Genomic DNA, 12,927 nt, shown 5'->3' on the forward strand with positions numbered 1-12,927 from the left:
AAACGACCCAGGCTACGTGTCAGTGCCTACGTGTTAGAGCGAGTGGCTGTATAACCCCTAGCGTTGTCCTGTCCAGGTCAAAAAGACCCAGGCTACGTGTCAGAGCCTACGTGTTAGAGCGAGTGGCTGTATAACCCCTAGCGTTGTCCTGTCCTGTCCTGTCCTGGCTGGGGTCAAAACGGCCCAGGCTACGTGTCAGAGCCTACGTGTTAGAGCGAGTGGCTGTATATCCCCTCCCGCTGTCCTGTCCGGGGTCAAAATGACCCAGGCTACGTGTTAGAGTGTTAGAGCGAGTGGCTGTATAACCCCTAGCGTTGTCCTGTCCTGGCCGGGGTCAAAACGACCCAGGCTACGTGTCAGAGCCTACGTGTTAGAGCTAGTGGCTGTATATCCCCTCCCGCTGTCCTGTCCGGGTCAAAAAGACCCAGGCTACGTGTTAGAGTGTTAGAGCGAGTGGCTGTATAACCCCTAGCGTTGTCCTGTCCTGTCCTGTCCGGGGTCAAAACGGCCCAGGCTACGTGTCAGAGTGTTAGAGCGAGTGGTTGTATAACCCCTAGCGTTGTCCTGTCCTGGCCGGGGTCAAAACGGCCCAGGCTACGTGTCAGAGCCTACGTGTTAGAGCGAGTGGCTGTATAACCCCTAGCGTTGTCCTGTCCTGGCTGGGGTCAAAAAGACCCAGGCTACGTGTTAGAGTGTTAGAGCGAGTGGCTGTATAACCCCTAGCGTTGTCCTGTCCTGTCCTGGCCGGGGTCAAAACGACCCAGGCTACGCGTTAGAGGCATAAGCTCTGAGCCAGAGGTAGTAGGTAAGCCGTAAACAAACACCAAGAACAACTACAACTACAACTACTAGTACTACTAGTACTACTACTAGTACTACTACTACTACTACTACTACTACTACTACTAATATTGCCTCGGTGGCATGTCCGGACACGTCCCGAAGAGAGGTCTTGGGGACTTCCCCAGCCTGGGTGCCGAAGCTATTATGAGTGCTGTGCGTTTCACGGCCAAACAGGTCCTAGAACATATATTTTCCAATGACTCTGACTGCGACGAGGAAGCGGAGGAGGAAGCGTCCGAAGAAGAAGACGGGAAGGAATACAACCCAGAGGACGAGGAGACCACCGAGGAGGACGACGACGACTACGACGCCGCCGCCGCCGACGACAAGGACGACGCCCAAGTAGAAGAAGGCCAAGGCGTAGAAGACGAACGAGACGATGACGACGACGACAACGACGATGACGACGACGACGACCAAGAAGAAGAAGAAGGAGAAGAAGAACAAGGGGAAGGTGAAGGAGAGCGAGGAGACCGCCGCCGCCGCCGCCTCAGCCCCCGACCACAACACGATATCCCTCGAGTGGAAAGAGAGACATTCGTGTCGAGAAACGGCCAAATCCAATGGTGCTCGGTGCCCTGTGACAACAATTGGGGCGTCAGAGGGGCCGCCGCAGCGGCAAAAAGTAACAGGCCGGTTGCTGAGGTGCCGGAGGACATGAGGCCCGGGCCTACTAGGCAGGCCGTAGGCCAAGCCCGCGACATCCTCTCCACGTTCCGCCTGTTTTTCACACCGGAGATAGAAGACATCATCCTGGAGATGACCAATCTGGAGGGCGTTCGAAAATACAGAGCCCGAGGCGACGGCGACGGCTGCCGCGACGACGACCACCGCCACTATGCCGACGACCACGAAGACCACGACCGCGACCGCAGCGGCTGCTGGAAAGCGATGGACTCCACCGACCTGCGAGCCTACGTAGGGCTGCTCATCCTAGCCGGCGTGTACAGGTCCCGAGGCGAAGCAGCCTCTAGTCTCTGGGACGCCGAGAGCGGGAGGACCATTTTCCGCGCAACCATGCCGCTCAAAGTCTTTCATGCTTACTCGAGACTCCTTCGCTTCGACGACCGCCAGACCAGAGCCGAGAGACGCGCAGCAGGCGGCGGTGACAAACTTGCGGCCGTAAGAGAGGTCTGGGACAAGTGGGTCGAGAGGCTGCCGCTCCTCTACAACCCCGGGCCCGACGTGACGGTGGACGAGCAACTGGTCCCTTTCAGAGGTGGGCCGGGCCAACAACACCATACAAGAGCACAACAACACCGTACACAACACAACACGCTAAAGCTAATATTCTCTCTCTCTCTCTCTCTCTCTCTCTCTCTCTCTCTCTCTCTCTCTCTCTCTCTCTCTCTCTCTCTCTCTCTCTCTCTCTCTCTCTCTCCTCTAGGCCGATGTCCTTTCCGGCAGTATACTCCAAGCAAGCCGGCCAAATACGGCATCAAGACCTGGGTGGCCTGCGACTCCAAATCCTGCTACGCCTGGAAGATGCAGGTCTACACCGGGAAGGCCACCTGCGGAGGCCCCGAGAAGAACCAGGGGATGAGGGTCGTGCTCGATTTGACGCAGGGACTCAGGGGTCACAACGTCACCTGCGACAATTTCTTCACCTCATACGAGCTCGCGCGCCAGCTCCTGAGGAGGAACTTCACCGTGGTCGGCACAGTCAGAAAGAACAAGCCAGAGCTCCCGCCGGCGCTGCTCGCCTCAAAGGACAGGCTCCTCTTCTCCTCCAAGTTCGCCTTCACGCCCACCACCGCTCTAGTGTCCTACCTGCCAAAGAAAAACAAGAACGTCTTACTCCTGAGCACGCTGCACACCGAGGCTCACGTTAGCCGTCGCCAGGACAAGAAGCCGGCCATCGTCCTAGACTACAACAGCAACAAGGGAGGTGTGGACAACCTAGACAAGGTGATTGGAACCTACAGCTGCAGGAGGATGACCGCCCGCTGGCCCCTGGTCATCTTCCACAACATCCTTGACGTGTCCTCCTACAACACTTTTGTCATATGGCGAGAGCTCAACCCTACTTGGATGCCTGGTAAGCGAAACAAGAGGAGGGTGTTCCTCGAGCAGCTGGGAAAGGCACTAGTGACTCCGTTCATATAAAGAAGGGCCCGTCTCCCTCGCACCGAAGCCTCTGCGGCGCTCGTCAAAGCTGTTCAGAGGGCTACGTATCGTGATCAGCCCCGGGATCAAGGCCCCACCGCAGCGGCCCACGCACCGGACCACGCACCGGCCCAAGCACCCGACCCCGCACAACCCAGTAAATGGAAGAGGTGTCAGGTCTGCCCCACAAAGAAGGACTGTAAAACACACACTTTGTGCACCAGGTGTAACAAATACATCTGCAAAGGCTGTTCGCACGCATACTGTCCCACATGTTCCAATTGGGCCTTTAGTGAGAGGGGGACAGTTCGACCCGGAGGGCACGGCGTGTGTACAGAATACCAGGACAACGGGAGGGTTATTACAAAGTTAAATAACTAAAATATAGTCGTTGCATAAGTATTCAGCCCCTTTGTTAAGGCAAGCTTAATTTGGCTTATCAAACCACATAAAAAGTTACATGGACTCACTCGTGTGAAATAATAGGGTTTGACGTGATTTTTAAACGACTAACCCTTCCTCTGTCTCCAATACATCTGTAAGGTCCCTCAGTCAAGTATTGAATTTCAAGGACAGATTAAACTACAAAGACCAGGGAGCTTTTCGAAAGCCTCGTAAAAAAGGACAGTGATTGGCAGATGGGTAATACTAACAAATCAGACATTGAATATCTCTTTAAGCATGGTCTGGTAAATAATTGTATTAAACCACCCAGACACCTCAAAGATACAGTCGTCCTTCTGAGCTGAGCTGCAGGACAGGAAGGAAACTGCTCAGGGATGTCACCATGAGACCATTGGTGATTTTAAAACAGCTACAGAGTTCAATGGCTGTGATGGGAGAGAACTGAGGATGGATCAACAACATTGTACTGACTCCACACTAATGAACTAAATGACAGAGTGAAAAGAAGAACACAAATAAACTAAATAAAAAATATTACAAAACATGCATCTTGTACGCATCAAGACACTAAAGTAATACTGCAAAAAAGCATGGTAAAGGAATACTATTTTTGGCATAAATGCAAAGCCATGTGTTTGGGGCAAATCCAATCACTGATTAACTGCTTCCTTATTTTTAAGCATGCTGGTGGCTGCATCATGATATGGGTATGCTTGACATCGGCAAATACTGGGGAGTTTTTCAGGATAAAAGTAAACGGGATGAGGCTAAGCACAGGCAAAATCCAAGAGCAAAACCTGCTTCAGTCTGCTTTACACCAGACACTGGGAGAGGAATTCACCTTTCAGCAGGACAATAACCAACGACACGAGACCAAATCTACACTGGAGTTGCTTACCAAGAATACAGTGAATGTTCCTAAGTGGCCAAGTTACAGTTTTGACTTAAATCTGCTTGAAATACTATGGCAAAACGTAATAATTGCGGTCTACCCATGATCCCCAACATTTGACAGAGCTTGAAGAATTGTGAAAAGAATAATAGGCAAATATTGCATATCCATATGTATGGACTCAGGGAGCTGAATACTTATGCAAAACTATATTTGATTCATTAGATTTTTTATTAATCTTAAAAATATACACTACCGTTCAAACGTTTGGGGTCACTTAGAAATGTCCTTGTTTTCCATGAAAACATACATGAAATGAGTTTGAATAGGAAATATAGAAAAATGCATAGGAAATGTAGTCTTTGACAAGGTTAGAAATAATAATTGTGTCCTTCAAACTTAGCTTTCGTCAAAGAATCCTCCATCTGCAGCAATTACAGCCTTGCAGACCTTTGGCATTCTAGTTGTCAATGTGTTGAGGTAATCTGAAGAGATTTCACCCCATGCTTCCTGAAGCACTTCCCACAAGTTGGATCAAGCTGTTCCCACAACAGCTCAATATGGTTGAGATCCGGTGACGGTGCTGGCCACTCCATTATAAACAGAATACCAACTGACTGCTTCTTCCCTAAATAGTTGTTGTGTAGTTTGGAGCTGTGCTTTGGGTCATTGTCCTGTTGTAGGAGGAAATTGGCTCCAATCAAGTGCCGTCCACAGGGTATGGCATGGCGTTGCAAAATGGAGTGATAGCCTTCCTTCTTCAAGATCCCTTTTACCCTGTACAAATCTCCCACTTTACCACCACCAAAGCACCCCCAGACCATCACAATGCCTCCACCATGCTTGACAGATGGCATCAAGCACTCCTCCAGCATATTTTCATTTGGTCTGCGTCTCACAAATGTTCTTCTTTGTGATCCGAACACCTCAAACTTCGATTCGTCTGTCCATAACACTTTTTTCCAATCTTCCTCTGTCCAGTGTCTGTGTTCTTTTGTCCATCTTAATCTTTTATTTTTATTGGCCAGTCTGAGATATGGCTTTTTCTTTGCAACTCTGCCTAGAAGGTCAACATCCCGGAGTCGCCTCTTCACTGTTGACGTTGAGACTGGTGTTTTGCGGGTACTATTTAATGAAGCTGCCAGTTGAGGACCAGTCAGGCATCTGTTTCTCAAACTAGACACTAATGTATTTGTCCTCTTGCTCAGTTGTGCACCGGGGCCTCCCACTCCTCTTTCTATTAGAGCCAGTTTGCGCTGTTCTGTGAAGGGAGTAGTACACAGCATTGTACGAGATCTTCTGTTTCTTGGCAATTTCTCGCATGGAACAGCCTTAATTTCTCAGAACAAGAAAAGACTGATGAGTTTCAGAAGAAAGTTATTTGTTTCTGGACATTTTGATTCTGTAATCGAACCCACAATTGCTGATGCTCCAGATATTCAACTAGTCTCAAGAAGGCCAGTTTTATTGCTTATTTAATCAGCACAACAGTTTTCAGCTGTGCTAACATAATTGCAAAAGTGTTTTCTAATGATCAATTAGCCTTTTAAAATTATAAACTTGGATTAGCAAACACAACGTGCCATTGGAACCCAGGACTGATGGTTTCTGGTAATGGGCCTCTGTACGCCTATGTAGATATTCCATAAAAAATCAGCCGTTTCCAGCTACAATAGCCATTTACAACATTAACAATGTCTACACTGTATTTCTGATCAATTTGATGTTATTTTAATGGACAAAAAAATACCTTTTCTTTCGAAAACAAGGACATTTCTAAGTGACCCCAAACTTTTGAACGGTAGTGTATATATCATTTTTCTTCCACTTTGACATTAGACTATTTTGTGTAGATTGTTGACAAAAAAAAGACAATTAAATCAATTTTAATCCCACTTTGTAACACAATAAAATGTAAGGAAATCCAAGGGGTCTGAATACTTTTGCAAGGGACTGTAATTACCTATTCAAGCTGCATACTTGAGGGGTGTGTTAAATCGTTTGTTAAGTCTAATGACACTGCTGGTCCTGCTCACACTGCCCTACCCTATGCTTTGACTTCTTTCTCCCCTCTCTCTCCAGATAAAATCCTGCGACTTGTGACTGCAGGCCGCCCAACAACCTGCCCGCTTGACCCCATCCCCTCCTCCCTTCTCCAGACCATCTCCGGTGACCTTCTCCCCTACCTCACCTCGCTGATCAACTCATCCTTGACCGCTGGCCATGTCCCTTCCGTCTTCAAGAGAGCGAGAGTTGCTCCCCTTCTCAAAAAACCAACACTCGACCCCACTGATGTCAACAACTACAGACCAGTATCCCTTCTTTCTTTTCTTTCCAAAACTATTGAGCGTGCCGTCTTTAGCCAACTCTCTTGCTATCTCTCTCAGAATGACCTTCTTGATCCAAACCAATCAGGTTTCAGGACTGGTCATTCAACTGAGACTGCTCTTCTCTGTGTCACGGAGACTCTCCGCACTGCTAAAGCTAACTCTCTCTCCTCTGCTCTTGTCCTTCTAGACCTGTCTGCTGCCTTTGATACTGTGAACCATCAGATCCTCCTCTCCACCCTCTCCGAGCTGGGCATCTCCGGCGCGGCTCACTCCTGGATTGCGTCCTACCTGACCGGTCGCTCCTACCAAGTGGCGTGGCGAGAAGCTGTCTCCGCACCACGTGCTCTCACCACTGGTGTCCCCCAGGGCTCAGTTCTAGGCCCTCTCCTTTTCTCCCTATACACCAAGTCACTTGGCTCTGTCATATCCTCACATGGCCTTTCCTATCATTGCTACGCTGACGATACACAACTAATCTTCTCCTTTCCCCCTTCTGATAACCAGGTGGCGAATCGCATCTCTGCATGTCTGGCAGACATATCAGTATGGATGACGGATCACCACCTCAAGCTGAACCCTGGCAAGACGGAGCTGCTCTTCCTCCCGGGGAAGGACTGCCCGTTCCATGATCTCGCCATCACGGTTGACAACTCCGCTGTGTCCTCCTCCCAGAGTGCGAAGAGCCTAGGCGTGACCCTGGACAACACCCTGTCGTTCTCCGCCAACATCAAGGCGGTGACCCGCTCCTGCAGGTTCATGCTCTACAACATTCGGAGAGTACGACCCTGCCTTACACAGGAAGCGGCACAGGTCCTAATCCAGGCACTTGTCATCTCCCGGCTGGACTACTGCAACTCGCTGTTGGCTGGCCTCCCTGCCTGTGCCATTAAACCCCTATAACTCATCCAGAATGCCGCAGCCCGTCTGGTGTTCAACCTTCCCAAGTTCTCTCACGTCACCCCCCTCCTCCGCACACTCCACTGGCTTCCAGTTGAAGCTCGCATCCGCTACAAGACCATGGTGCTTGCCTATGGAGCAGTGAGGGGAACGGCACCTCTGTACCTTCAGGCTCTGATCAGTCCCTACACCCAAACGAGGGCATTGCGTTCATCCACCTCTGGCCTGCTGGCTCCCCTTCCTCTGCGGAAGCATAGTTCCCGCTCAGCCCAGTCAAAACTGTTCGCTGCTCTGGCACCCCAATGGTGGAACAAGCTCCCTCACGACGCCAGGACAGCGGAGTCACTCACCACCTTCCGGAGACATTTGAAACCCCACCTCTTTAAGGAATACCTGGGATAGGATAAAGTAATCCTTCTACCCCCCCCCAAATTGTAAAGTGGTTATCCCACTGGCTATAGGGTGAACGCACCAATTTGTGAGTCGCTCTGGCTAAGAGCGTCTGCTAAATGACGTTAATGTGCCCTTGAGCAAGGCACTTAACCCTAATTGCTCCTGTAAGTCGCTCTGGATAAGAGCGTCTGCTAAATGACAAAAATGTAATGTAAATGTACTGACAGGACAATGCTTTGTTAGGAATGGAGGGTTGGTTTCATTACAGCTTGTTACACACTATCAGCTCCGGCCACACTATAGTTACAATAATAATATAATGGGTGCTTATATTTGTCCTATTTCACACATGTAGTCCTACAAGTGTGTATTATACGCATGTGTGATTATTATTATTTTTTAATTGCATAGGTGATCCTAGAGCATAAGCTTAATGGCCTTGCTCAAAGGCACATAGACAGATTTTTCACCTTGTTGGCTCAGTGATTCAAACTAGCAACCTTGCAGTTACTGGCCAAACGCTCTAACCACTAGGCTACCTGCCTAGTTAGGTGTTGATGGCCCACATACAAAAGATATCCTATGATTTGTATGGCTCTGGTATGTAAATCCTACTACTGTTTGGACAAAAAAACATTTAAATTTGCACAGTAGTTGAGGTGAGCTAGGGGTGTGTTGTAACACAGAGAACTTGTCACTTTCCAAGTGAGATGAATATGTGTGCGTAACCCAGCAACGGCCACTCTATTGTTCCAAATGGTATCTGTGTTTTCCCCCCACAACGTACCAGACATATTCTCTATAGTCTAAGGACAGTAGTGTGTCTCCACAGAAACACTTGGGACCCATCCAAAGCCAGATAGTGTTATCATCTTTATCATCTACACCACACCACCCAGGCCTTGGTTTGGACTGCAGCTCCTACTCCCACTGCTCTGTTCCTCTGTCCTACAGGTGTGGTGCTGTGCCCTCCGCTGAGTTATTATGTAGATGGTCACTTCACACCACACTGCAAATAAGAGGACCATTTATCATACATCAGAGGTGACTTGGCTGGTAAATAAGGTTAAAACAACCCCAGAATCTCAATAGCTCTAGAGAGGAGTGGACAGGAATGATTAAGAAATACACTACCAGTCAAAAGTTTTAGAACACCTAGTCATTCAAGGGTTTTTCTTTATTTTTATTTTTTTTACTATTTTCTACATTGTAGAATAATAGTGAAGACATCAAAACTATGAAATAACACATATGGAATCATGTAGTAACCAAAAAAGTGTTAAACAAATCAAAATATATTTTATATTTGAGATTCTTCAAAGTAGCCACCTTTTTCCTTGATGACAGCTTTGCACACTCTTGGCATTCTCTAAACCAGTTTCACCTGGAATGCTTTTCCAAAAGTCTTGAAGGAGTTCCCACATATGCTGAGCACTTCACTCTGCCGTCCGACTAATCCCAAACCATCTCAATTTGGTTGAGGTCGGGGGATTGTGGAGGCCAGGTCATCTGATGCAGCACTCCATCAGTCTCCTTCTTGGTAAAATAGCCCTTACACAGCCTGGAGGTGTGTTGGGTCATTGTCCTGTTTGATGATAGTCCCACTAAGCCCAAACCAGATGGGATGGTGTATCGCTGCAGAATGCTGTGGTAGCCATGCTGGTTAAATGTGCCTTGAATTCTAAATAAATCACAGACAGTGTCACCAGCAAAGCACCCCCACTCCATAACATCTCCTCCTCCATGCTTTACGGTTGGAAAGACACATGCAGAGATCATCCGTTCAACCACACCGCATCTCACAAAGACACGGCGGTAGGAACCAAAGACCAAAGGACAACTTTCCACAGGTCTAATATCCATTGCTCGTGTTTCTTGGCCCAAGCAGGTCTCTTCTCCTTATTGGTGTCCTTTAGTAGTGGTTTCTTTGCAGCAATTCGACCATGAAGGCCTGATTCACACAGTCTCCACTGAACAGTTGATGTTGAGATGTGTCTGTTACTTGAACTCTGTGAAGCATTTATTTGGGCTGAAAGTTCTGAGGCTGGTAACTCTAATGAACTTATCCTCTACAGCAGAGGTAACTCTGGGTCTTCCATTCCTGTGGTGGTCCTCATGAGAGCCCGTTTCATCATAACGCTTGATGTTTTTTGTGACTGAACTTGAAGAAACTTTCAAAGTTCTTCAAATGTTCCGTATTGACTGATCTTCATGTCGTAAAGTAATGATGAACTGTCATTTCTCTTTGCTTATTTGAGCTGTTCTTGCCATAATATGGACTTGGTCTTTTACCAAATAGGGCTATCTTCTGTATACCCCCCTACCTTGTCACAACACAACTGATTGGCTCAAATGCATTAAGAAGGAAAGAAATTCCACAAATTAACTTTTAAGAAGGCACACCTGTTAATTGAAATGCATTCCAGGTGACTACCTCATGAAGCTGGTTGAGAGAATGCCAAGAGTGTGCAAAGCTGTCATCAAGGTAAAGGGTGGCTATTTGAATAATCTCAAATATAACATTTATTTTGATTTGTTTAAAAACATTTTGGTTACTACATGATTCCATATGTGTTATTTCATAGTTTTTATGTCTTCACTATTATTCTACAATGTAGAAAATAGTACGAATAAAGAAAGACCCTTGAATGACTAGGTGTTCTAAAACTTTTGACCGGTAGTGTACAACTATGGACAACATATACAATAACCTATGGACAACATATACAGTAACCAATGGACAACATATGCAATAACCTATGGACAACATATACAATAACCTATGGACAACATATACAATAACCTATGGACAACATATACAATAACCTATGGACAACATATACAATAACCATAAAAACAACAACAACCTTATGTTGTAATGTATGAAATTGTACATCGGTATACAGTAGTTTGAAACCAAAGAGAGAAATAAGAAGTTAATCAAAGTTATTCACATATTTTCACATTCAAGTTCAAGGTTTATAAATCTGAATGTTTGCGTGGATTTCAACATTAATAACACAATTTATGATACATTTTGCCTAAGAAGAGACATTTTTTATAAAGAAGTTCCATGGGGGAGTAATTCTGTTTTATTAGAATAACTGTTTGGGATAGCTTAATGGAACTATAAATATATTCTTATGTAATCATAGAAAGCGTGCATGTTCAAGATGCAGATTGCCATTTATTGTCATGAGTCTTGCCCTGGAGGCAGCTCTACAGAGATGTCACTAGCTGGCACAGCCACAAAGTCATACAATATGATTTTAAACCTAATCTTAACCACACTGCTAACCCTAATCCCTAACCCTAACCTTAAATTAAGACCAAAAAGCGAATTATTGTTTTCATGAATTTTTACAATATAGCCAATTTTGACATTGCAGCTGGCCCATCTAGCGGAAACCGCTCAGTTCTGCCTCCAAGGCAAGACTCATGACAATAAACATCAACCTGTGTTCAAGATAACATGTTTGACCGGTGTAGATTGCCTCTGCTTTGTGTTTTGATCTGCTTACAGTATCTCACAAAAGTGAGTACACCCCTCACATTTTTGTAAATATTTGAGTATATCTTTTCATGTGACAACACTGAAGAAATGACACTTTTCTACAATGTAAAGTAGTGAGTGTACAGCTTGTATAACAGTGTAAATTTGCTGTCCCCTCAAAATAACTCAACACACAGCCATTAATGTCTAAACCATTGGCAACAAAAGTGAGTACACCCCTAAGTGAAAATGTCCAAATTGGTCTCAGGTGTGAATGGGGAGCAGGTGTGTTACATTTGGTGTCATCGCTCTCACACTCCCTCATACTGGTCACTGGAAGTTCAACATGGCACCTCATGGCAAAGAACTCTCTGAGAATCTGAAAAAAATAATTGTTGCGCTACATAAAGATGGCCTGGGCTATAAGAAGATTGCCAAGACCCTGAAACTGAGCTGCAGCACGGTGGCCAAGACCATACAGTGGTTTAACAGGACAGGTTCCACTCAGAACAGGCCTCGCCATGGTCGACCAAAGAAGTTGAGTGCACGTGCTCAGCGTCATATCCAGAGGTTGTCTTTGGGAAATAGACGTATGAGTGCTGACAGCATTGCTGCAGAGGTTGAAGGGGTGGGGGGTCAGCCTGTCAGTGCTGACCCATACGCCGCACACTGCATCAAATTGGTCTGCATGGCTGTCGTCCCAGAAGGAAGCCTCTTCTAAAGATGATGCACAAGAAAGCCCGCAAACAGTTTAGTGGGTTCGATCCCCGGGACCACCCATACGTAAAAATGTATGCACACATGACTGTATGTCGTACAAAGACAAGTGTGTCTTGCCTACAGTCAAGCATGGTGGTTGGAGTGTCATGGTCTGGGGCTGCATGAGTGCTGCCGGCACTGGGGAGCTACAGTTCATTGAGGGAACCATGAATGCCAACATGTACTGTGACATATTGAAGCAGAGCATGATCCCCTCCCTTCGGAGACTGGGTCGCAGGGCAGTATTCCAACATGATAACGACCCCAAACACACCTCCAAGACGACCACCGCCTTGCTAAAAATGCTGAGGGTAAAGGTGATGGACTGGCCAAGCATGTCTCCAGACCTAAATCCTATTGAGCATCTGTGGGGCATCCTCAAACGGAAGGTGGAGGAGTGCAAGGTCTCTAACATCCACCAGCTCCGTGATGTCGTCATGGAGGAGTGGAAGAGGACTCCAGTGGCAACCTGTGAAGCTCTGGTGAACTCCATGCCCAAGAGGGTTAAGGCAGTGCTGGAAAATGATGGTGGCCACACAAAATATTGACACTTTGGGCCCAATTTGGACATTTTCACTTAGGGGTGTACTCACTTTTGTTGCCAGCGGTTTAGACATTAATGGCTGTGTGTTGTGTTATTTTGTGGGGACAGCAGATTTACACTGTTATACAAGCTGTACACTCACTACTTTACATTGTAGCAAAGTGTAATTTTTCAGTGTTGTCACATGAAAAGATATACTCAAATATTTACAAAAATGTGAGGGGTGTACTCACTTTTGTGAAATACTGTACATATGACCAAAGGA

General features: G+C 46.7%; 1 pseudogene; it reads left to right on the plus strand.

Annotated features, from left to right (window-relative positions):
• Positions 1 to 924: 924 nt before the first annotated feature.
• Positions 925 to 12,927, plus strand: part of LOC121585777 — a 47,945-nt pseudogene continuing 35,942 nt past the window's right edge.

The sequence above is a fragment of the Coregonus clupeaformis genome, chromosome 17 (genome assembly GCF_020615455.1).
Source record: "Coregonus clupeaformis isolate EN_2021a chromosome 17, ASM2061545v1, whole genome shotgun sequence".
In the NCBI taxonomy this organism is placed as follows: Eukaryota; Metazoa; Chordata; class Actinopteri; order Salmoniformes; family Salmonidae; genus Coregonus; species Coregonus clupeaformis.